Source organism: Zootoca vivipara, chromosome 5 (genome assembly GCF_963506605.1).
Source record: "Zootoca vivipara chromosome 5, rZooViv1.1, whole genome shotgun sequence".
Classification (NCBI taxonomy): domain Eukaryota; kingdom Metazoa; phylum Chordata; class Lepidosauria; order Squamata; family Lacertidae; genus Zootoca; species Zootoca vivipara.
The window spans coordinates 14,930,605-14,952,763 of NC_083280.1; the positions used below are offsets into that span (position 1 = coordinate 14,930,605).

Consider the following 22,159-nt stretch of genomic DNA (forward strand, 5'->3'; position numbering starts at 1 on the left):
GGGTCACCTGGTGTCAAGAGCGAGCCAGAAATAAATCACATGCAGCAAGTGAAGTTATTAGAAGAAACAGGGTCTGCTCAGGAGTGCCAAGCCTAATGACCATAGCAGCTCTTCCTTGGTAGGTCTTGCCCCTATGAGGCAACTGTGGAGGTTGAAGGTCCCTGCCTTCCTGCAGCTACCTAAGTCCACTCCTCCTCTGGTTCTTTCCCAAGCAATCTGAGACTAGGCTGGTGCGCCTGCTTTTGCTCCCCCCCCTTCATGCCTCTTCTGGTCCTGGGAGACCAGAGGGGAGGTGATATTGTCATAGCAGGAGGGGAAGACACCAGCCTGACTCTTCCTCTAGGCCTCCCTCATAACAGCTTCCTGCTTCCACTTTTGCTTGTTTCTGGACTTGTCCCTGCCACAGCCTCTCCCTGCTCACTAAACCCTGTTACCTCCTCAGCTTCCAGCACCTCCTCCTCCCAGTCTGCTTCCTCGTCTCCCTCTGAAACACTCATCAACATCCCACCATGTCCCAACATCCCACCATGTCCCCTGGCTCTGGTATATATATGCCATACCAGAACATAGGAAGTTGCTTTGTACAGAGCCAGGCCATTGGTCCATCTAGCACAGGGTATTGCCTGCACTGACTGGCAGCAGCTATCCAGGGTTACTTCCCAGCCCTGGTGGAAAATGCCAGAAATCAAACCAGGGACTCCTTGCATGCAAAGAAAGTGCTCTGCCACTTTATATCTGCATTTTTTGCGTGTGTAATTCTTCATCCTCAGTTGTTGGCTGCAATGAGGTCCTTTAACTTCCTTCCCATAGAGAGGAACATCTGTAGCAGAGATAAAACAACTTCCCCCTGATGGGTTGCTGTTCCCTTTAATCAAGGAAGAATCAGCAGTTGTCCCTCGCCTGTGCAATACATCTGCCAGCTGGCGGCAACGGCAAAGCCACAAGACAGCTAGCCGCTGTGTCAGCAGTTGAAGCCTGCTCAGCTTGCGCCCCAGCAAGCCAGATTCAGCCCACCCATGGCCCAGCGGCCACTGCCTGCTGGGCAGCCAAACAGGAGATTTATGAAGCCCCATGGCAAGCTGACATGCATGTGGTTTTACAAGGGGTGCAGTTACTGTATGCTGCAGGAGGTAGTGATGACTACAAACTTAGATGGCTTTAAAGGAGAATGGGGCAAATCATCATCTTATCAACTGGGCTACTTCTAGCTCAGTATTGTTCCCAAACTGTTCCATGGACCATCAGTAGTCCATAAGCATCATTTAGGTGGTCCATCCTATGGCATTAAATATGCATACTGATTTTAAAGTGGAGAGTGTGGGAAGGCACTTGCTTTGTTGCAACACCCTCTAGCCTCCCTGCAAACAAAGCAGGGTGAATGTTCATTAAATAGCTGCTGCTGTTCTATTTAGGACTGCCGTCAAAGATCTCACTGCACAGACAGGTACTTATGGAGACAGTTGCCTTTGCCTTGGTCCTTAGCTATGAAGGGCTTTAAAGACCAAAACCATCGCTTTGAAACTCAGCCCAGAAACAGGCTGGGAACCATAGCAGTTGGCACAGCACAGCTATAAAATGGCCATAATATCCAGTTAGAAATCTAGCAGCCTGCATTCTCCAAATAGCCTTCAAAGGCCGGCCCACGTATAGCACAGCACAGTAGTCTTTCCTAGAGGTAACCAGGAGCATGGGTAACTGAGACTAGGTGATTTCAGTTGAGGCAGGGTCAGGTATCAGCAGTACCTCAGATACAGCTTGTATCAATAGATAGATAGATAGATAGATAGATATCTTTATTGTCATTGTCCCCTTGCAGGAACAACGAAATTACTCAGTTGCTACATCCAGTCAGATAAAGCATTCTGCATAATCCAAAATTACAAAACCTAATTAAAAACAGTAAATATAATACAAATACCAAATAAAATAAGATGACTTCAAAGTCCAGGCTTTCCATTTAAGGCCAAAATTGCTCTAGAGAAGAAACTGTTCCTGAGACGGCTCGTTCTTGTCTGCATAGTTCTATATCTCCGTCCCGATGGCAGGAACTGAAAGAAATGGTGACCAGGGTGCGTTGGATCTCTTGATATGTCTAGTGCTTTTCTATGGCACCTGGTGGTGTAGATTTGTTCTAAGGTGGAGAGTGAGCAGCCAATAATGCTCTCTGCTGTTTTAATAATTCTACACAGCCCTGCTCTATCCTGAGAAGTACAGCTTCCGTACCACACACATAAACCGTACGTGAGCACGCTCTGTATGGCACAGTGATAGAAGGCAAGCAGCAGCCTTCTACAAAAAGGTCAAGGAACAAGACCCTCAAGCTGCAAACCTGTTCCTTCGGTGGGAGTATCATTGGAAGCGTTGAAGGTCAGTTTGCACTGTAGGCTGACTTGGGAAGGGTAGATAGAGAGGGTCCTCCAACCTTCCTAGACTTACCTTCTTGCACTGACCTATTGAACCTCCTTCAATGTTAGATTGATTCTCTCAGGATTGGTGACCTCATTTTCTTCTCCATCCTTTCCTTGGGAGAGGAGACATCTTGGTGTGTCTCTCCTGATGAGATGAAAGAGCAAGCATGACTCTTTGCATCTCCACCTTACATAGAACTAGCATTTTCCATATCAACAGTGGCGGACCTACATTTTTTGGGCCCTGATGCTTGAACTGTTATGAGGCCCCCTTCGCAACCAGAAACGAGATTTGGGTAACCACAGTGATCTTCTTCAGCGGAGTTGCTCCATGACAGATCACCACACCTTTACAACATCTCTCAAACTTTGGGATTGTTGAAATATATACAAAACAAAAATGGTAGACCCAAAATTTGAAAACAACGTGGACGCAAGTTGCTTCTGGAGCCCCTCTGGTATTAGGGGCCCTGAAGCTTCATTAGTTTCATAGTACCGGTAGATCTTCACCTGCCTATTGTGTACTTCCTGCAATAGATATAGCTTTCTTGTTTTCCCAAACTCAAGAGTCTCTGTGTGATTCTATCTAGTGTAAAATGTGCTCCTCCAGCAGGAATAAAACATTCTGTTCAGCTTCTGTGAGTGTGTCAACTCCAAACACCAACAAGTACACAAGAATCAGAAAGTGGCTGAAAGCATTTTTAGAAGTAATAGCAGATCTCCTGGCCACAGCCTGCTCCAACTCATGGGTGGAGAACCTTCTTTTTTTTACCTCAAGGGACGGATTCTCTTCCGGGCAACATTCCAGGAAAAATAAATAAATAGTGTTTGTGCACTACGACAGTTTCTCTGCACACTCACAAACCCTTCCCCCATCCAGGCAGTGGAGAAGGCATCATGCTAGGACAATTTCCAGCCAGGCAAACACACTCATGGAGGGTGAAAAGCAGGGCTGGTGAGGGCTGGGGCCTGGGGCCTGGGGCCAGGTAGAAAAACCTTGAAGGCTGCATCCAAGCCACCTAGGCCTGAGGTTCCCCATCTCTGAGGTAACCGCTCTAGCTGCCGGAAAGAATGCTATGGACACGTAATGCTCTTCTTGCTTCCCGGCCGTTCGCAAGAGAGAGAGAGTGGAACTTGCCTCAGGGAACAACTCAGTGATGCTTTCTGCTAATTGGCACTCGAGGTGAGGCCCTTGCAAAACCGGTTGCGTCGCTCGTGTGCATTTTCATAGGCCTACGCTGGAGCGCTTCTCCCTCTCCTCCAAGGGTTGCCAGTCCAGCAGACACACCTGCAGCAAGGAGCACTTATTATTCTGACAGCACACTGTGATTAGGAAGGTGTAAGAATGCCGGCTGTGGCTTCTCCCCATCCAGATGGACTGTGACACTTCAAGGAGCAGTGCAGATCAATGATTGCTGCCTGACAGTTTCGGAAGAAGGAGGGATGCAAAATTTTGTGATAGGTGGCTGGTGTTGCTCTGGCTTCAAGCAGACACATTGCAGAGATGGATGGAAGGCACCACCTGAACCTCTGCCCCCCCCCAATCATATTGCTTATGATAAGAAAAGTGACTTGAAAATGCATGTCAAAGCGTAGGATTATACTTGCTTGACTTTCTGGGGACAAAACTGTCGGTAGAGCACGAGGCTCTTAATCTCAGGGTTGTGGGTTCAAGTCCCACCTTGGGCAAAATATCCCTGCTTGACAGCGGGTTGGAATAGATGTCCCCCGGGTCCCCTCCAACTCTACAATTCTATGACACAACATTGTATATAACCTTTTTATAATATGCAGCTGTCTCATATGGGGTTTCGAACCCGCAACCTTGGCATCATCAGCACCACGCTCTAACCAACTGAGCTAGCACTTCCCCAGCCCGAAGCCCTTCAGCTGCTTTGGACTACAATGCCCATCATCCCTGACCATTGCCCATGATGAGAATTAATAGAATCACAGAACTGTAGAGTGGGAAGGGATCCTGACGGTCATCTAGTTCAACCCCCTGCAATGCAGCAATCTCAATTTATGAGGGATTTTGTAGTCCCAAAGCTTGGGGAGAGGGCACCAGGTTGGAGAGGGTTGTCTTCTCAAAGCCTGGCAAGCCTTTCCTGGAAGCCAGCTCCCTCTGAATAAACACATCGAGGAGGCAGCTGCCTTTCTTTGAGCCCAGGCCTCAGGATCAACAAGCATTGTGCATTGTCTGTTGTTCCTACGAGGAATGCCACTTCTTGTTCGCACTTCCAGCAAGCGGACAGACAAAAGGATTGTTCCGGGAGATGCCCAGCAGATGTGAATAGCGAAGAAGATGACCGATGTGCTGCATTAACAGAACTGTTGCGAGAGCGTCGCATGTACCCAGAGGGGCGCAAGAGATCGTGCAAAGCGCCCCCCAGTCTCGCCAGATGTTGCCAGCCCCATCGGGCTCAGTATTGCCTGCACGGACCGGCAGCAGCAGCAGCAGGCACAGGCCTCTCCTAGATTTCCCAGCCCTTTCCAGGAGATGCCAAAGGCTTGAACCCAGGGCTTCTCAGCTGTGATTCCACCACGAATGAGGCTCCGCGGCCCTCCTTTCCCTTTCGAAGAATCGGAGGCACCCAAAGCAAAGGTCTCCTCCTTGCCGGAGTTGCGCACCCGCCTCCTGTGGGCGCGGGGACAGCCGTGACCCCGCCCCGCCCCGCTCCAGCTGGGCGTCCAGCTACACGAGCTCGGCAAGTGGACTCCTTTCCCGGGCTCCTTCAGCTCCTGGCGACGTGCGCGCTCTCTCTTTCTCTCCGCCGTGGGATCCAGCCACAAGCAGGTAAGCCGCGCTCGCCCCCAGCGCCAGGGAAGCGCCCTGGCGGGGAAACGCGCCGCGATGCCCCTCGGCGTCGCCGTTACTCCAATGCGGAAATTTGCTCGATAGCAGCTCCGGCTGTAGCTGCAGCTGCGTCGATTTGCAACTTTTCGGGAAACTTTTGAAATCGCTACCTCTTTCCCGCTCCAACTAAGAGAGAGAGAGAGAGAGAGAGAGAGAGAGAGAGAGAGAGAGAGAGAGAGAGAGAGAGAGAGAGAGAGAGAGAGAGAGAGAGAGAGAGAGAGAGATCCGCTGGGGTGATCTCCCTTTCTCTTCTTCCAAGAGGTAACTAGACCAGCTACCTGCCAAAGGTGGAACTTCAGCCAATTCAATAACAGATATCGCTCTTCCTATGATGTAATTGTTTGCTGATGGAAGTCCCCCACCCATGGGCGTAGCCAGGGCAGGCGGGAGGGGGGCACCTGCCACCTGTTCAAGTAAATAAATAAAAATACTTAACTAAAAGTAGAAACTGTAGAGAGGTGTTGACAGATTTTTTTTCTTAGTACTTGGGGTGAAATTCAAACAACTGTTGTTGAGACAGAGGTGGGTGTCCTGCCCACCCACCCCCCAACATAAATCCTGGCTACACCCATGCCTTTTGCAAACTTTTAAATTCTTCTCCCCGCCTTTTGTAGAGACTTTTGCTTGTGTGTTTGTTATTCCCGACCAGGAAGTATTTTTTTAATTGTTATTGTTTTGTAGGGTTTTTTTGTGTGTGCACATATGAATAATCTGAGGCTGAGTGTCTGCTCTCTCTCAGAAATTCCACCGGTGAGCCCATCTCATGGATGCAAAAACTGAAATAATGGGCTAATGCTGCCAATTTCTTCAAAAGTCCAGTACAATACAAGCAGCACGCAAGGGCACAAGATTCAATCAAGTTTCAATCAAGTATTATTAGTACAAAAAGAAAACAATAAGAGAACCATATACAAACGCTGACACAGAAGACAAAACAAAACGTCAAGCAGATAACATATACAAATAAATACCGAAAGGCAAACCAGTCTTTATGGTCTTTGAGGCTATGTAGTGGTCAGCAAAGTGGCAGCAGGTCGAACAAAGTGTCAATAATAGACAGGCTGCCGGCGTTTTTCACCCATATGACGGGTTTCTTCAGTAGTTTCTCCTTCTGCTTTCTGTTGTGTTTAATACATTCAAATTCGTATGAAACCACTTATCTTGGCTTAGGACACAATGCTCATGTTCTTGTTTCAAAAGGTTCTCTCATGCGGTTTTGATATATTTACATATTCAATTTCTTATATTCAGAGTTTTCTTAGTTTGAGCATGTATTAACTTACCATCTCATGGATGCAGCTGAGAAGCAGATTTGCTCCAGAGGAGCCTTGCTTTGGGTAGACCTGCGAAGTTTCTGGCACTTCGCTGGGGGTGATGCTGGGACTCCCTGGCGTCTCTGCAGAAAGGGGTGTCTTCTCAGGGGGGGGGCAGGTGACATTCCCAGACCTGTTTTCTTCTACTTCTTGAAATGAAAGTTTGTTGGGCTTCTATCAGCTCTTGCATGCATGGCCAAGGATGGTGGGAAGTGCAGCCGAAAAGCTGGACGGCTGCAAGTTTCAAAGAATGGTAAAGTTGGAGGGGACTCCAAAGACCATCTATTGCAGGCACGTCCAACTTCCAAGAGACTGTGATGTACTCCCAGTATGAAAACACTGGCAGTGATCTAGTTGTTGACCTTTTCTGGGGGAGCATTGCCCAGAGTTGTTGAGTGATCGACCCCTTTGTGGTGCAGAAAATGAATTTAGGTCTTAGTTCAAGTTAAAAAGTGTTGGGATTTGTCTCTTAGCTGCAGTTTGGATGTCAGCTTGCAAGTCGCTTTTAAATGTGCATTTGATCTCGCACATGGTTTTTGCATGCCTTTTGTAATTTTCGCTCGTTAAACTGACTAATTCGCTTTTTTAAAAAAAAGGAAAGGAAAAAGAAAGGCAGTGTCTGCATTCTTCTAAGAATAATATGAGCTAGAGATGCCCGGTTTGCTTTGCAGGGAGGTTATAGATAGGAAGCTGCTGTCATCAGGTTTAATTGCACAAACCCAAATTTAACAGGGGGAGCAAACAGTTGCATGATTGCAAACAAATGCAGTTACACGTACAGTAAGCCTGCAAATTTTATGGGGGTTATGTTCCGAGGATTATGCCTAAAACCAAAATTGTGTATAGTCCCTTTTCCTTGACTCCTGCCCCCTTTTCTCCCTCTTTTTTTTTGCCAAGCACATAAAGCTAAATGCGCACAAGTTAAATGTGCTTAACTTGCATGCTTACTGCACCTACTGCCCCATTCTATGCATATTTACTCAGAAATGTCCAGCATCTTGGAGTCACACTTCTGCTTAGAGTAGACCTATTGGAATCAACAGAACTTACACTAATCGCAATTCAAGTCCAATTGATTTAAATAGGTCTGGATCCAAACTTCTCCCTCCTGGGCTGTAAGCTGAGAAGAAGGTCATATGCTTCCTTTTCAATCAATCATTCAATCAGTCAATGAAAAATAGTTGCATGTATGTTTAACAGCATTACACTTAGCCAGAGAATTATGTGTGTGGAAACAGTTCTCTGCACAGGGATCAGTAATAATTGGGTGTGCAAAAGCCAGGTACCAAGGCTCTGGTTTAATAGCAAGGCAAGCTATGGGAGTCCACACCGATCAATCTGGTTTATCTATTTACGGCTTGCATATATACTTTTACTCAACAGCAATACCTAAAAAGAAAACGAATAAGAAAACCATCTAGCCAGTAACAGTTTTACGGTAATAAATGCAGGTAAAACCACATAAGTTATTATTTTTAAATCTATTAAATCCTTGTCTTCATCATATCTGAGTAGCTAAAAGTTCTTCGAAATAAAAATTCAGGCCATACTCTTGTTAGGACCAGCCAAAATGCCACACAATTGTGAATGAGTTTTCAAGTTTTGTGTCAGGCTGAACGATGAGCAGGAGAGGAGAAGTTGGCCTGACATTGAACCCACAGCCCTCTGCATTTAATCACAGTCTCAAGGCCAAACTAAATATGCCTCTTTCAGTTGCATTAGTTTAAGAAACCCAGTTAGTTGTGGGTGCGGCAGGTTTTCATGAGGATTGTGGCAGAGAAGAAAAGGATTAATCAACCAGATTAAAATTGCTCTTCTGGGCTTAAACAAAAACTAGCACAACTGCAAATGATATGTATTGCCTGCAGTTTGGTGGAGTGTTGGAGGAAGGTGCATACTTAGCTGGACAGTGATGGGAAACCTGCTGCCCTCCAGATAATGTTGGACTGTAACTCCCATCAGTTCCAGCCAGCATGACCAATGATCAGGGATGATGGGAGTTGTAGTTTCCAGCAGCATCTGGAGTAGGGATGTAAGACGGCAGCAATTCCCATCCTTTCCTGTGTTTGTTGCAATCAGCACTGTTTCTGTTCTACTGCAGTTCGGCTTCCACTAAAACATAGATCGTTCATCTCGCTGTTTGTGATAGCTGAAACAAACTAACAATGTAGTTTATTTCAGGGCATTTCAGTGGAAAGGAAGCTTCAAAAACAGTGCAGAAAACAACACAATTATTTACATAATGTGCACAGTCTTAAAAAACAGAAATGGCTAATCTCGCTCATATTAGCTTGTGTAATTCCCATTCCTGATCTCAAATGAACATGCAAATAGTGGCAATTTGTACTCCCATTTCTGACAGAGTTCTCTGACATCTCTAACCTGGAGGGATGCAAGTTTCCAGGCCTTCTCTGGTAGATGCTATGCAGAGTTTATATTGTAGCTAGGGCTGCTGGGACAAAGGAACAAATAATGGCTGATCCCACATTCTTGAAAATATACTGTATGTTGGATTTGTTGTTCCAGCAGGTCAAGGTGCAACCAGGGACCTCACAGAGCCTCTTAAATTAAATCTGCAATCTCTTTCTACTTGTTTATTTTGCTGGCATCTGTCTGTCCCCAGAGACAATGGCAGAGTGCACCTTTGGGGTGAGGTCAAGCTCTTTTAAGGTAGCAGCGCTTGCTGTGGCTGTAGAGACCAATGTGGGAGAGAGATGTTTTGTTGCAGCCGGGGAAGATGGAGGCGTCCGGTTGTGCTGTTGCAGATCCACCATGGCGTTTCTTCTCTCTGTTCCCAGTAGAAGGGAGAAGTAAATCAGCAGGTTCTGTATTGGTCTTGCATCTAGCCTCATGCTATCTAAGAGTACTGGGTGGCTTAGTCATGTAAATAGGTGTTCCCCATACTTAAGCAAATAGATTGTGCCTTAGATAAACACTTAGGCAAGAGGTGTTTTATTGTTTCCTCTGAGCCACACTGGAGAATGTTTCGCCCAATTATGAACTGCTTTATGACTTCCCATTCCATACTGGCCAGGTGAATGCCAAGGTCTGGTGTGTGGCCTAGGTGCTGAATTGGACACCAGTTGCAACTTGAAACATCTCTAGTTCACCAGTTAAGGGGCATAAGACACTTTTAGGCCCCATGCCCAGCACAGCTAACTCTTGTTGTAGATGTGTCCGTGCTGTGCCATGTGACAAAACCATGGGCACAATTTCTGTCCAAAGTAGGTGTGGCCCTTATCTTGGCACACCTACTTCTGATACAGGCTCCACCTGCTTTTAGCAGTTGTCATCATATTACAACACCATGCACACATCAAATAAAATACCCCGCCTAGCCCGGAAGATGGTGTTTAGGCAATACATCAAAAACAACAATCCAAATAACATAGTTTCCAATTGAAGAGCGTCATACGTTCTAAGCATCGCCTCCTCTAAAGTGGGGCCTGTTGTGTCTTTTTGGCAGAAATAATTTTGATTGCCAACAGAGAACTTCCTGCATAAGTTCTTTTGTTCTGTTTGCAACATTGCATGTTATGTATTCAAGCCTGGGGATCAAAATAGCTCACAGCATTGTTCATCGTTCAGCCACTTAGTAGAGAAAAACCACTGACTTTTGCAATACATGAACACAATGGAGGAAGGTGTTGGAAGCTGCCTAACATTATCTAGCCATTAAGAGGAGTATAAAATATGAAGTAAGCTCTTGGAGACCTCACTGACTTGGCTTTTGTTACACTGTGCTTCATGGGCTGTTCATTAATCTCCATGAAATATTCAGAATGCACAGTACCTCAGAGTATTCCTACACTGAAATATTAACCATTGAGACTATGTTGTTGTTGTTGTTTAGTCGTGTCCGACTCTTTGTGACCCCATGGACCATAGCACGCCAGGCACTCCTGTCTTGCGCTGCCTCCCGCAGTTTGGTCAAACTCATGTTCGTAGCTTTGAGAACACTGTCCAACCATCTCGTCCTCTGTCGTCCCCTTCTCCTAGTGCCCTCCATCTTTCCCAACATCAGGGTCTTTTCCAAGGATTCTTCTCTTCTCATGAGGTGGCCAAAGTATTGGAGCCTCAGCTTCAGGATCTGTCCTTCCAGTGAGCACTCAGGGCTGATTTCCTTCAGAATGGATAGGTTTGATCTTCTTGCAGTCCATGGGACTCTCAAGAGTCTCCTCCAGCACCATAATTCAAAAGCATCAATTCTTCGGCGATCAGCCTTCTTTATGGTCCCGCTCTCACTTCCATACATCAACTGGGAAAACCATAGCTTTAACTATACGGACCTTTGTCAGCCTTTGAGACTGTGTGTGTGTGTGTGTGTGTGTGTGTGTGTGTGTGTGTATATATATATATATATATATATATATATATATATATATATATATATGCATTTATTCTCTTTCACAATAGATCTAGTGACCTGTCCTGAGATAGTAGTTCACTTTACATCCAAATCTGTTAAGTCTCTTGATCTGGAAAGGGACTTGCATAAAAAATTCAGTCTAACTAATCCGGGGATAGAGAACCTGTAGTCTTCCAGATGTTGTTGGACTACAATTCCCACAAGTCCTGGCTGTGATGGCCATGCTGGTTGGGGCTCATGGGAGTTGGAGTCCAACAACATTTGAAGGGCCATGCATATATCATGGTTTGTATTCAACCCTTGAAGACATGATGCTTCCACGTCCCGTCCAAACCACACAGTGATCTTCGTGGCTGGACAGGGTTTTGAACTTGGGGATCCCCAGTCCAATATGCAACACAGATTAATTCTAAACTGTTGATGGGTAAAAGGATCTACACACCCGATGTTCAGAGGCTTCACCTGCCTCTTTTATGATTTCACAGTAGGCTCACAGTAATTAGTACTCTGCCAATTGCTTGCATGCCACTCACATGGCAAGCCATGGGTAAGAAGTGGGAGAAAGATGTAGGAGTAAATATACCACAGGAGCTGACAAGCTACTCTTGGAAGTTTATTTACTTAGGTTTGTCTTGCGTCCTGTTCCCAGGACAGGTGATGCAAATGTTTACAAACCTATGTTTTAAGAAGCAAAAGGAGAAAAGGAGAGAGAGAGAGAGAGAGAAAGAGAGAGAGAGAGAGAGAGAGATGCTTCTGGGTTGCCATAAAACAGAAGTGGGGAGTCTGTGTTCTTGGATTACAACTCCCATCATCCCTGACCATTTTGACCCTGCTGACTAAGACATCTGGCTGAAGTCCAGTAACACCTGGAGGGCTGCCGATTCCCCATCCTCAAGAACAGCCATGCTGGATCAGGCCAAAGTCCCATCTAGTCCAGTATCGTGCTCTCACAGTGACCAGCCAGGGGCCCACGGGAAGCCCAAAAGCAGAGCCTGAGCATGACAGCGCTTCCTCTGCTCGAGATTCCCAGCAACCCATGTACAGAAACCTCCAACCTGGGAGGAAAGGCATAGCCATCCTGGCTTGTAGCTTTGCAATAAATCAACACAGAGGCAACAATAGAAGAAGGGGAGGAAAATGGAGGCAGGGCCAATGGCAGAAGTCTATGCTATTATTTCATTCACACGTATTTGGGATTAAGGTCTCTGGTACAGCTTTCAATCTCCTCTCCACACCTGCATTCCATCCCAGGGAACTCCCTCTCCTACCAACCCAGGCGAGAGGCCGATCCAGGGCAGAGGTTTCATTTTTCCTGGGCGGGAGCTAGATACTGTTCTGTCCCTGTCACACTGTTGCGAGGCCTCCACCCCCACGATCCAGGTCCTGGTGGCTGCTGTCACTGGGGCTGTAGAGCCTGGCAATGCAATGGAGGAAGGCAGTGCGAAAAATTTCTTCAACACATCATTTCAGGCCAGTGGCATACATAGCTCTAATGCAGGCATCCCCAAACTTCGGCCCTCCAGATGTTTTGGACTACAATTCCCCTCATCCCTGACCACTGGTCCTGTTAGCTAGGGATCATGGGAGTTGTAGGCCAAAACGTCTGGAGGGCCGCAGTTTGGGGATGCCTGCTCTAATGTCTGGGATTGGCTGCGACTGAGGGGCTGCTGCCCCCAGAATCTGCCTCCTGAGGCGACTGTCTCACTCTGCCGAATGATAGGGCCTTCAGATAGACATCTTTTCTTTCAGCATGAGCCTAAAAGTGAACAATTTGGATGTGACAAAATAGGTGTTTGAAAACAGTTGCATCATGCAGGCCACACTGATCTGTGTGGCCAGTATTGGTTGTACCTCCTTGTCGCGTGTACAGCGGCAAACCCACGCCTGTTTCTGTGCAATGTGGTGCGAAACAGGCCTTACTTAGTATTCATGCTCTGCTTATCAAACAGGTATTTAGATTATGTATGGCATTCCCAACGAGCATCTTATCTTTAAAGATACGCTTCTGCAGTCTGCAGGTCTCAACCTGTGTTAAGTCAATACATCAACTTGTGCTTTGCTTAGATGATGAATCAGTCCACAACCATTATTTGGCCATGATACATCTTGTCCCCATATTTTTCCAAGGGCCCACAAACTTATTATTCCATTTGCACCTGAAATTCCAACAAGGAGATCAAGCCGGCATTGTAAATCACACAACAGCTCTGTGAAAAGATTATGCTGAGAGTTTAGGGCAGGCATCCCCAAACTGCGGCCCTCCAGATGTTTTGGCCTACAACTCCCATGATCCTTAGCTAACAGGACCAGTGGTCAGGGATGATGGGAATTGTAGTCCAAAACATCTGGAGGGCCAAAGTTTGGGGATGCCTGGTTTAGGGCTTTCCCAAGACCAGATAGTGAGCTTCATCACTGTCTAGAAATTTGGACCTGGGATTCCATCTATTTAGTCCAACAATTTAGTCACTACAGCCAGAAAAAGAAAGAAAGGATGGTCTTTAACTTGATCTTCTCTTCGCTTTCAGTATCATATGGCAATGTTCTCCCTGGTCTTCTTTTTTCTATGTATTATTGCTGGTTGGAGTTTTATGTTTTGTTCTACTGGGAATTATGCACAAGGATGCTGCCACTAGGGGGCAGCCTAGTGTTTTTGTGTAAGCAAGAAAAATTGTCATTCTTGTTTACAGAGGCAGTTTCCCTCTCAAGTTTATGTGATGCATTTCTGTTAGGCCTTTAGCAGAAGGAGAGCTTGTTTGGATCAAGCTTTATGCTGAGGAGAGGAGGAGAGCCTGAGGCACATGTTACTTTTGGTTCTCTAGAAGTGTTTGAGTTCACTCTTAACAGGAGAATTTTAGGGGCAAACCAGATATTCAATCTCCCAATCCCTGTTTAGTTAATAGTCACAGGGAGGGGAGATTTGAACTGAATATGTACCAATAGGGGAGGGGTTTTTTAAAATTAAAAAAATTTTTTTTATCTCAGGGCCATTAGTCAGTGACAGAATCTGTGTACTGAATGCAGAAGGTTCCAGGTTCAATCATTCATATCATAGAATCGTAGAATCTTAGCGTTGGAAGGGACCCAAGGGTCATCTAGTCCAACCCCCTGCAATGCAGGAATCTTAGCTAAAGCATCCGTGATAAACAGCCGTCCAACCTCAGCTTAAAAACCTCCATGGAAGGAGAGACCACCACTTCCCTAGGGAGTCCGTTCCACGCTCGAACAGCTCTTACCATTAAAAAGTTATTCCTTTCTTGTACAGTAGTACCTCGGGTTACAGACGCTTCAGGTTACAGACTCCGCCAACCCAGAAATAGTACCTCGGGTTAAGAACTTTGCTTCAGGATGAGAACAGAAATGCGGCGTGCGGCAGTGGCGTGGCGGCAGTGGGAGGCCCATTAAGGTTAAGAACAGTTTCAGGTTAAGAACGGACCTCCGGAACGAATTAAGTTCTTAGCCCGAGGTACCACTATATATTGAATCTATTGGTTCAAGTTCTACCCTCTGGACCAGGAGGAAACAAACTTGCTCCATCCTCCACTTGACAACCCTTGATATATTTGAAGATGGCTATCCTATCTCCTCTCTGTTTCCTCTTCTTCGGGCTTAACACACCCAGCTCCCTCATAAGGCTTGGTTTCTAGACCCTTGAACATCTTGGTTCCCCTCCTCTGCACACGTTCCAGATTGTCAATATCCTTCCTGAACCGTGGTGCCCAGAACTGGACACAATACTCCAGGTGGGACCTGACCAAAGCAGAATAGAATGACTTCCCTTGATTGGGATACTATACTTCTGTTGATGTTCCATGGGGTCATGAAGAGTCGGACACGACTAAACGACTAAACAACAACAACACTTCTGTTGATGCAGCCTAGAATAACATTAGTGCTTCCCCCCCCTTTCTTTTTGCTGCTTTGTCTCATGTTGACTCATGTTAAGCTTGTGGTCCACCCCTCCCTGAGTGCCGTGGGCCACTAAAACCCCCAGATCCTTTTCACATGTACTACTGGCATAGCTAGTTTTAAAAAAATAATATCAAGTAGCAGGTGGCATGGAAGATCTCTGCCTGCGGCCCCGAAGAGCTGCCACTAGTCAGAATAGAGCAGGGGTCTCCAACGTGGCACCCACGGGCACCAGTGTGCCCACCAATACCTCTTGCGGCGCCCATGAAAGGTCTCAGTAAATATCTCTTCAGAAATCCTCAAACATGAGAGACCACTTCCTGTTCCTGTTTGCACTGGCCCAGCCTCTCATACATTGAACATGACCTCTTAAATAGTCTCAAGGTTGGACACCCACCTTCTGTCATGAGCAGAAGAGAAGTGCAGAGAACGTCTCTCTGTCAGCAGGTATGGTGGTGGTTGATATATGAGTGGCTGATGGAGGAGGGGGCATGCCCAGTAAAAGTCAGGATATGAACCCCAAGAAACATACATAACTCTGAAATACTAGAATACTTCTATTTCAGTGTATCTGAAGAAGTGTGCATGCACACAAAAGCTCATACCAAAATAAAAACTTAGTTGGTCTTTAAGGTGCTGCTGGAAGGAATTTTTATATTTTGTTTCGACTACGTCAGACCAACACGGCTACCTACCTGTATCTGAAATACTAGGGCAGGCACCCCCAAACTTGGCCCTCCAGATGTTTTGGGACTACAATTCCCATCATTCCAGACCACTGGTCCTGTTAGATAGGGATGATGGGAGTTGTAGTCCCAAAACATCTGGAGGGCCGAGTTTGGGGGTGCCTGTACTAGAGGGAGGAGTGTCTGAGTGTTATTCAACTAAGCTTTATGCAGAGTAGACCTATTGAAATTAACGAACATGGCCAAGTTAGGCCTATTTGCTTCAATTGGTCTATGCTGAGTAAAACTCAGTTGTATACAAGCTTCTGTCTTTTCCCTCTTCTGTTTCTGATAGCTTTGGTTTGCGTGTCGCTTTGGGTTGCCTTACCTTAACAAATTTAATAAATAATAATAATGCCGTATTTTTCCATGTATAACACGCCCCTGTGTATAAGACGACCCCTATTTTTAGGACTCCAAATTAAAGAGATGGGGGGGGAGATTCCCCACAGTTGTTCAGCTTTTTTTGGGGGGGGAATGCCGACAATCGCCAGCAGGCCTTGCCGCAGCCACCAATCACCCGCCCAATTGCCGCTTACGAGCTCCTGCTCGCGGCTGCCAGAAATTGCCCACCCCCCTCTACACTATCCGTGTATAAGACGACCCCCAATTTCTAACATTTTTCTAAATCATCTTATACACAGAAAAATATGGTAATTATAGTTTGGGTGGAAGGGGGTGGATTTAAGCCAAGGAAATGATGACCTATGGCCACCCCTCCCTGAGTGCTGTGGGCCAATTCTAACCCTTCCCCTACCCAACCAGCTGCTTTTTAACATAAGGGCGTCCTACATAGTCTGGTTCTCCGAGATGGACATTTGGGGATGAATCATGAAGGTCTGGGGATCCGTTTGTTGTGCAAATGGCTGCATTGCTAACTACAGATTTATCTAATGAGACTTGGCCTGTGTGCAAATGTCTTGCTTGTGTTCCCTGGCATTGGTGCACGCTGGCCCATTTCTTTCATTAGAAGAATGCCTAGGAGAAACAATAAAAAAAGGAAACTTTTCACTAGGTCACCGAATGGCACTGGAAACAAAATATTCAGCGGAACATTAATAAATCTCCCAGCAGCCTCCCTTTGTTTATTTCCCTTGCTTGATGAATGGCTCTTGGCTGTCTCACTGTGACTTTTTGTCTAGTCGGAGCTTGTGATTGCCAGCATACCTATTTGGAAGTTTTATTTATTTTTTATTTACTTAAATTCCAACAAACCGCACTTCGACATAAAATGGCATAAGGAGGTACACACACCTAGCGCAATAAAAGCACCTGTAAGAGCTGGTTGGCCAAGAATCTCAGTTTTGAAAGTCCTGTCTGAGTAATAATACAGTTTTCAAGAGACATTTAGGGAGCAAGATCTGCTAGGATTATGGTGCTGGAGGAATTGAATTATGGTGCTGGAGGAGACTCTTGAGAGTCCCATGGACTGCAAGAAGATCAAACCTATCCATTCTTAAGGAAATCAGCCCTGAGTGCTCCCTGGAAGGACAGATCGTGAAGCTGAGGCTCCAATACTTTGGCCACCTCATGAGAAGAGAAGAATCCTTGGAAAAGACCCTGATGTTGGGAAAGATTGAGGGCACTAGGAGAAGGGGACGACAGAGGACAAGATGGTTGGACAGTGTTCTCGAAGCTACGAACATGAGTTTGACCAAACTGCGGGAGGCAGTGCAAGACAGGAGTGCCTGGCGTGCTATGGTCCATGGGGTCACGAAGAGTCGGACACGACTAAACGACTAAACAACAACATCTGCTAGGATGCGCAGCTTAGAATGGAGTGTTTGGCTCAGCCGGCATTAAGGCCCCACCCCAGCTCAGCCAAAGACACACTGGCTCAAAGGTAAAGGTGTCGGATCTGCGCAACGGGGTGAGCTCTCATTGCTCTGTCTCAGCTTCTGCCAGCCTAGCAGTTGAAAGCATACCAGTGCAAGTAGATAAATAGGTACCGCTGCGGCGGGAAGGTAAACGGTGTTTCCGTGTGCTCTGGCTTTCATCACGGTGTTCCATTGCACCAGAAGTGGTTTGGTCCTGCTGGCCATATGACCCAGAAAGCTGTCTGTGGACAAACATCGGCTCCCTCGGCCTGAAGCGAGATGAGCGCCGCAACCCCAGAGTCACCTTTGACTGGACTTAACAATCCAGGGGTCCTTTACCTTTCTTTCTTTTTTTACATCGGCTCAATTAGCTAAACTGGGATAAGTTCCCCAAAAGGGGTGTTAGTTGGGGCAGGAGCAGAGTGGGGAGCCTTACACCGGATCCTAAGCCCATTCAGGATGGAGCACCATTTTAAAGGCTTGTTTTCCCTCTGCCAGGCTTAGGCAGAGCAGCAGCAGCAGCAGCTGTCCGGCTGCTGAACGGGGTTTGAATCTGGTATAGGCTCTACACTGGCTTAACATCCAGCTTCTTGTGCATAGGATTGCTCTCTTAAAAATGAGCAGGGATGGCTCCTTCCGAAGCCCTATTGGTAACCGGGAAATGACATGTCTGATGCACCAAGGAGTGTGGTGGAGTCTCCTTCTTTGGAGGTCTTTAAGCAGGGGCTTGACAGGCATATGTCAAGAATGCTTTGATGGTGTTTCCTGCTTGGCAGGGAGTTGGACTGGATGGCCCTTGCGGTCTCTTCCAACTCTATGATTCTGTGATTCTATGAATATGTAGTATTTGTTTGCTTGGAAGCCCCACTTCGATGCTCGTTGATTGGCCCCGCTATCAATGGGCAAAGAGCTTTGCAAAGTGCAAGAGGAATTTGCAATCTGAAATGAAAACACAGAGGAGACAACGGAGGAAGGGAGGTGGAAATGATGGAAGCAGTAAATGGGGAAAGAATAAATATGCATTTGGTTTAATTAAGCGAACTTAGGTTTATGGTTTTGGGATTGCAGAGTTCAAGAGGATGTGGTTCCATTTAATTGTGTTTAAAGATGGCAGCTTCAGGTCTATTATCCTTATGAACTGGGCATTCCTCTGATTCTGGTTCAGTCCCAGACTCGTCCTTATTAGCCTTGTCAGGCAAGTATAAGGTGTTTAAAGGTGGGGTTGCTGTATTTCTAGTTTCTAGCCATGCCAACCGGTGCCCCAGGTTCTCACCCTTCATTTCTTTCTTTTTTAAATTAAATTTATTACAAGCATTTTACATAACAAGTGTACATACCAACATACCAACATACCAACATACCAACATGCAATAACATACAAAAAGCTTAAAGGTAAAGGGACCCCTGACCATTAGGTCCAGTCGTGACCGACTCTGGGGTTGCGCGCTCATCTCGCATTATTGGCCGAGGGAGCCGGCGTATAGCTTCCAGGTCATGTGGCCAGCATGACGAAGCCACTTCTGGCGAACCAGAGCAGCTCACGGAAACGACGTTTACCTTCCCACAGTTGTTGTTGTTGTTTAGTCGTGTCCGACTCTTCGTGACCCCATGGACCATAGCACGCCAGGCACTCCTGTCTTGCACTGCCTCCCGCAGTTTGGTCAGACTCATGTTCGTAGCTTCGAGAACACTGTCCAACCATCTTGTCCTCTGTCGTCCCCTTCTCCTAGTGCCCTCAATCTTTCCCAACATCAGGGTCTTTTCCAAGGATTCTTCTCTTCTCATGAGGTGGCCAAAGTATTGGAGCCTCAGCTTCACGATCTGTCCTTCCAGGGAGCACTCAGGGCTGATTTCCTTAAGAATGGATAGGTTTGATCTTCTTGCAGTCCATGGGACTCTCAAGAGTCTCCTCCAGCACCATAATTCAAAAGCATCAATTCTTCGGCGATCAGCCTTCTTTATGGTCCAGCTCTCACTTCCATACATCACTACTGGGAAAACCATAGCTTTAACTATACGGACATTTGTCGGCAAGGTGATGTCTCTGCTTTTTAAGATGCTGTCTATGTTTGTCATTGCTTTTCTCCCAAGAAGCAGGCGTCTTTTAATTTCATGACTGCTGTCACCATCTGCAGTGATCAAGGAGCCCAAGAAAGTAAAATCTCTCACTGCCTCCATTTCTTCCCCTTCTATTTGCCAGGAGGTGATGGGACCAGTGGCCATGATCTTGGTTTTTTTGATGTTGAGCTTCAGACCATATTTTGCGCTCTCCTCTTTCACCCTCATTAAAAGGTTCTTTAATTCCTCCTCGCTTTCTGCCATCAAGGTTGTGTCATCTGCATATCTGAGGTTGTTGATATTTCTTCCGGCAATCTTAATTCCGGCTTGGGATTCATCTAGTCCAGCCTTTCGCATGATGAATTCTGCATATAAGTTAAATAAGCAGGGAGACAATATACAACCTTTCCCAATTTTGAACCAATCAGTTGTTCCATATCCAGTTCTAACTGTAGCTTCTTGTCCCACATAGAGATTTCTCAGGAGGCAGATGAGGTGATCAGGCACTCCCATTTCTTTAAGAACTTGCCAAAGTTTGCTGTGGTCGACACAGTCAAAGGCTTTTGCATAGTCAATGAAGCAGAAGTAGACGTTTTTCTGGAACTCTCTAGCTTTCTCCATAATCCAGCGCATGTTTGCTATTTGGTCTCTGGTTCCTCTGCCCTTTCGAAATCCAGCTTGCACTTCTGGGAGTTCTCGGTCCACATACTGCCTAAGCCTGCCTTGTAGAATTTTAAGCATAACCTTGCTAGCGTGTGAAATGAGCGCAATTGTGCGGTAGTTGGAGCATTCTTTGGCACTGCCCTTCTTTGGAATTGGGATGTAGACTGATCTTCTCCAATCCTCTGGCCATTGCTGAGTTTTCCAAACTTGCTGGCATATTGGGTGTAGCACCTTAACAGCATCATCTTTTAAAATTTTAAATAGTTCAGCTGGAATATCATCACTTCCACTGGCCTTGTTATTAGCAGTGCTTTCTAAGGCCCATTTGACTTCACTCTCCAAGATGTCTGGCTCAAGGTCAGCAACCACACTACCTGGGGTGTACGAGACCTCCATATCTTTCTGGTATAATTCCTCTGTGTATTCCTGCCACCTCTTCTTGATGTCTTCTGCTTCTGTTAGGTCCTTACCACTTTTGTCCTTGATTATGGTAATCTTTGTACGAAATGTTCCTTTCATATCTCCAATTTTCTTGAACAGATCTCTGGTTTTCCCCATTCTATTGTTTTCCTCTATTTCTTTGCATTGCTCATTTAAGAAGACCCTCTTGTCTCTCCTTGCTGTTTTTTTGAAATCTGCATTCAGTTTCCTGTATCTTTCCCTATCTCCCTTGCATTTTGCTTGCCTCCTCTCCTCCGCTATTTGTAAGGCCTCGTTGGACAGCCATTTTGCTTTCTTGCATTTCCTTTTCCTTGGGATGGTTTTCGTTGCTGCCTCCTGTATAATGTTACGAACCTCCATCCATAGTTCTTCAGGCACTCTGTCCACCAAATCTAAATCCTTAAACCTGTTCCTCACTTCCACTGTGTATTCATAAGGGATGTATGTATCTTACTGGCCCAGTGGTTTTTCCTACTTTCTTCAATTTAAGCTGGAATTTTGCTATAAGAAGCTGATGATCTGAGTTACAGTCAGCTCCAGGTCTTGTTTTTGCTGACTGTATAGAGCTTCTCCATCTTTGGCTGCAGAGAATATAATCAATCTGATTCCGATGCTGCCCATTTGGTGATATCCATGTGTAGAGTCGTCTCTTGTGTTGTTGGAAGAGAGTGTTTGTGATGACCAGCTTGTTCTCTTGACAGAACTCTATTAGCCTTTGCCCTGCTTCATTTTGAACTCCAAAGCCAAACTTGCCAGTTGTTCCTTTTATCTCTTGATTCCCTACTTTAGCATTCCAATCCCCTGTAATGAGAAGAACATCCTTCTTTGGTGTCATTTCTAGAAGGTGTTGTAGGTCTTCATAGAACTGGTCAATTTCACTTTCTTCAGCACCGGTAGTTGGTGCATAAACTTAGATTACCGTGATGTTAAAAGGTCTGCCTTGGATTCGTATCGAGATCATTCTGTCATTTTTGAGATTGCATCCCATTACAGCTTTTGCCACTCTTTTGTTGACTATGAGGGCCATTCCATTTCTACTACAGGATTCTTGCCCACAGTAGTAGATATGATAGTCACCCGAACTGAATTCGCCCATTCCCTTCCATTTTAGTTCACTGATGCCCAGGATGTCGATATTTATTCTTGTCATCTCATTTTTGACCACATCCAGCTTACCTCCATTCATGGTTCTTACATTCCAGGTTCCTATGCAATATTTTTCTTTACAGCATCGGACTTTCCTTTCGCTTCCAGGCATATCCACAACTGAGCGTCCTTTCGGCTTTGGCCCAGCCGCTTCATCAGCTCTGAATCTACTTGTACTCGTCCTCCGCTCTTCCTCAGTAGCATGTTGGACGCCTTCCGACCTGAGGGGCTCATCTTCCAGCGTCATAACTTTTATATGCCTGTTGTCTTTGTCCATGGAGTTTTCTTGGCAGGGATACTGGAGTGGCTTGCCAGTTCCTTCTCCAGGTAGATCACGTTTAGTCAAAACTCTCCACTATGACCTGTCCATCTTGGGTGGCCCTGCATGGCATAGCTCATAGCTTCTCTGAGTTATTCAAGCCCCTTCGCCACGACAAGGCATTGATCCATGAAGGG

The 22,159-nt window shown here is 46.0% G+C and overlaps 1 protein-coding gene across 1 annotated transcript in view; it reads left to right on the forward strand.

Annotated features, from left to right (window-relative positions):
- The first annotated feature begins 5,074 nt into the window (after positions 1 to 5,074).
- PLD1 (phospholipase D1) overlaps positions 5,075 to 22,159 on the forward strand; it is a 141,048-nt gene continuing 123,963 nt past the window's right edge. Inside the window, exon 1 of the mRNA XM_035134148.2 lies at positions 5,075 to 5,205. The gene's annotated coding sequence lies outside the window, so the exon portion shown is untranslated. The remainder of the gene's footprint in view (positions 5,206 to 22,159) is intronic.